We start from the raw sequence: 4,369 nt of genomic DNA, 5'->3' as shown, positions 1-4,369 counted from the left end.
AAATTATCACTAAAATTATGAAAACATCCTCAATATCCAAAATAACATCCAGAAGTACGTCTCTTTACAGCTTTAATTAAAGTAGTGGAGCTAAATTAAGACACCGAGACGTTTGAGAGTACGACCTTTAATGTTGTGGGTGATACAAATTTCTCTGAGATCAGATATTTTCTTTTCTTTATTTATTACCTACAGTGTGAACAAACACATCACCTTGAAGAAACAGATTTCGTAACAAACTGAAGAACTTCTATATCAGGATGTAACATAGAATCTGTGCTGTGATTCCAACCAGCACTTCAGTAACGTCATGCTATACCAGCCAGCCAGACACGTTGTCACCCGAGATTCAATTTGACTCGGAAAGGTCTCGAATACAAGCGTGAACATCCTGAACACGGAGAGTACAGCAGATTATTAGTTTGGGACCAGCAGCTTTTGCGCACACATTCTACTTGGTGCATCAACACACTGGTGCATCCACACACTGGGTAACAGGCTTTTCTTGATCCAGTGAAGAAAAGTTGAGTTTAATTTCCAACAGCGACTTTAAAAAATACATGCAGCGAGAGACTACGAGTATTAGAAAAAGGACTGGAACACTAGACTCTTGCTATAGACAGGATGGCTTCATGTCCCTTACACTGTAGGGAGTTCACCTGCTAACGTATTATTTACACAAGCATACAGCGTTTGGCAGACATTGTCCATAAGAATACAGTGTGCAAACGCGGATGTGACGTTTATAATACACTGTGGTGTCTGTTTGGCCAGTGAGAGTCTGGCTCTAAAATAGTGAAGGTTATCTGACAGCGTATTAGAACTCGTGTAGCGATACGTTAACTTCATCTTGATGTGACGACAGGCGTGTAACACTCTGTTCCGTTGTGGAATAACCATGTGCATGAAAAAAAAGATCAAAACAAAAACACTGGCATTCCGAATTCTTAAAAGTTACAAAATCTATTAGAATCAGTGCAAAGGATAATTACTTAGGATACAGGTGGTGAGGGATATTCTCTACGAAACGAGATTGAAACTGTTAAATTTGTATTTCTTAGACTTAAGAGAGACGTAGGTTAAGAGAGGACCTGATAAAAGTATTTAAGTGAAATAGGGGTTACAACAAAGGGAACATGTAGCAAGGTTCTTAGGATCAGTAGAAAGGATAGAACCATATATATATATATATATATATATATATATATATATATATATATATATATATATATATATATATATATATATATATATATATATATATATATATGATGGGTTCAACCTTGAAAAATTAAAGTTTAGAAAGAAATAGGAATGAAGTGGTACTCTAATAGTAGTTGATGAATGTAACGGACTCTGTAAGCAGGTTGCAAGTGCTAATCAATATTTTTTTTTTTTTTAATTCGACAAATATTTGGATGGGGATGATAGGTGGAAATAAGTTGGAACTGCTACGTGTAGGTCGGATGGCCTTTTGCGCCTTCCCTCATTTTCTTATGTTCCTCTGTTCTTAAGTCCTGACACATTACTCAGCATACATGTATATGCGATTCTAATTGATTTTTAACTTTGCTTTGCTGCTCTTTACTTATTATATTACCTTACTATTTCTAAGTCAGATCACCTCGTGAGGACCGCACAGTCTGTTGTGGCCGGTGCATATATGCAACTCTATGTACCCTTGGGTTGTATCGAATGCATGGCACTGGAATCACTCCACGGACCACAGACAGTGTCTGGTGTATTAACTCGACTTCTATCACGAAGTTGCTCTGCAAAACAGGCGGTGTATCTGTCACCGATATTTCTCGTTTCTCTCAGCAACAAGTGTATGCTCGTGTAGACGGACTTTGAGCATGTTTCCGCCATGACACTGTATTGCTACATAGATTAGGAGGCTTAGCGTTTGGGTAATTCTGAAGTCACAAATTTTGTAGGTCAATACTATAAGTACAAGGGATGTACAAGAAGCGCAACGCCAAGAGCACTGTATATATATATATATATATATATATATATATATATATATATATATATATATATATATATATATATATATATATATATATATATATATAACCAATCATCCCTAGTAACCTTTGTTTAAAGCTCTATTGACTATGCACGAACATCTTAACTGGTGAATATTTGTCATCTACCACTCCGTTTGAAAACCAATTTCACATTGTTTTATAAGAAACAATGATGATGATGATGATACAATAATAACAATAATAATAACAATAATAATAATAATAATAATAATATATATATTATTATTATTATTACTATATTATTGTGGGCCCCACGGATCTCAAGCGCACGGGTTCGAATCCTGGCAACGGTCACTGTTTGATCTGCTGCAGTCTCTGACGAGACAGCCAGACGTTATCCTACGGAACGAGCTCAGAGCTCATTATTTCCGAGGTTAGGAAGAGCATCCACTCGGAGTAACGGTTCCCAAATGCCAAAACCAAAGTCCTCCTGACTCCTCTGTCAGGAGGCACCGTCCTAACCCTAATGTAATAGGGGAACCGGACGTAACCGCCGCCCCCCCCAAAAAAATATCATTATTATTATTATTATTTATTAAAAATAATAATAATGATGACAATAATAATAATAATAATAATAATAATAATAATAATAATAATAATAATAATATTACTGTTATTAAAAATTATAATGATGATGACAATAATAATAATAATAATAATAATAATAATAATAATAATAATAATAACAATACTAATAACATTACTGTTATTAAAAATTATAATGATGATGACAATAATAATAATGATAATGATAATAATAATAATAGTAATAATAATAATAATAATAATAATAATAATTAAATAATAATTTACTATAATTATTATAATTATTATTATTATTAATTATTATTATTATCATTTATTACTATTATTTATTATTATTATTATTATTGCAGTAATAATGATAACAATAACAATTAAAACAATAATAATGATAATGATAAGTACTAGGTAACAAAAAAATAATAAAAGTAATCATTGTAATAATCTTATTGGTAATAATGATTATAATAGTAATATCAATAACAGCAGTAATAACAATAATCATCATCATTGCTACTTTTTGTATTATTGATATTATTCATAACAATAATAATAATGATAATAATAATAATGATAATAATAATCATAATAAAAATATTAATAATAATAGTAATAATAATAATAGTAATAATAATAATAATATGATTATCATTATTATTAATGCTAATGCTAATGATAATAATAAAAATAATGATTATTATTATTATTATTATAACAATATAATAGTAATAATAATAATGATAATAATGATGATAATAATAATAATATAACAATGATACAAATATAATAATAATAATAATAATAATAATAATAATAATAATAATAATAATAATAATAAAAATAGTAATAATAATGTCTAGATTAGAATGCTGTATGACAAATTATCTTCCCTTATGAAAGAGTGAATGACATAAGGATGTGAATGTATGATAAGGAATGTCAAACGTTTGACCTTATTATCAGATCAGGAGATAAAGATACATCATCATATCCATAAATATTTCAGTGTGAGTAATGTATCTATGTAATTCATCAAAGTGCGCATGGTAATTCATATACAGTCATACATAATATTGTGCTGTCTTGTAGCCATGGAAGTTTTGACTTAGTTACTCTGTGCCATCTTGTATTACGTTACACTGCCCGTATTACATAACTCGGTGCTATCATCGCCATAATGACCACAGCGAAGTAGTGTATTAACTTAAACATTTTAGAAGACAATTCAGGAGAGAAAAGGTACGAAGAGCTCAAATACAAATAAAGTCTGCCTTAGAATGCATGGAGACGACATAGAAGATGTTAGGTGGGAGGAGCTACACAAAACGGAGAGCCCACCAGTCTGACTCTAATCTTGCTTGAAGACAGAGCCCCCTCAGTGAGTGAACCATAACAATGAGTTAGTTTCGGCACTCTACAATTCAATGCAAGCAAGGTAAGACGCTCATTCTAGTGTATATACTGTACTAATAGGAATGTTAGCTCGAATGCTTTATTCATTCATTGACGTGAGGCACAGAACAGAGAAGGCAGTGACCTTTCTTTTTCTAAATTTATTCATCTGCAACAATTGCTGTATGCATTGTATAACGATAAGCTGAGAGAGAGAGAGAGAGAGAGAGAGAGAGAGAGAGAGAGAGATGGGAACTACAGTGAGAGAGATGACTGTGTGTGTGTGTGTGTGTGTGTGTGTGTGTGTGTGTGTGTGTGTGTGTGTGTGTGTGTGTGTAGTAGTAGGGGAATGTGGGTAAGAGAGAAAGCTTTGCCAA

The 4,369-nt window shown here is 32.0% G+C and overlaps 1 protein-coding gene across 5 annotated transcripts in view; it reads left to right on the top strand.

Annotated features, from left to right (window-relative positions):
• Positions 1 to 445: 445 nt before the first annotated feature.
• LOC123498705 (thymic stromal cotransporter homolog) overlaps positions 446 to 4,369 on the top strand; it is a 13,143-nt gene continuing 9,219 nt past the window's right edge. For 3 of the 5 annotated variants that reach the window (XM_045246068.1, XM_045246066.1, XM_045246063.1), the window contains exon 1: positions 3,897 to 4,035. The gene's annotated coding sequence lies outside the window, so the exon portion shown is untranslated. Of the gene's footprint in view, positions 524 to 3,896; positions 4,036 to 4,369 lie in introns of those variants that run through there. The other 2 variants (XM_045246064.1, XM_045246065.1) reach the window with 2 other exon arrangements.

Source organism: Portunus trituberculatus, chromosome 48, assembly GCF_017591435.1.
Source record: "Portunus trituberculatus isolate SZX2019 chromosome 48, ASM1759143v1, whole genome shotgun sequence".
In the NCBI taxonomy this organism is placed as follows: domain Eukaryota; kingdom Metazoa; phylum Arthropoda; class Malacostraca; order Decapoda; family Portunidae; genus Portunus; species Portunus trituberculatus.
The sequence above is the reverse complement of the archived record's forward strand: the minus strand, read 5'-3'. Positions and strand labels throughout refer to the sequence as shown.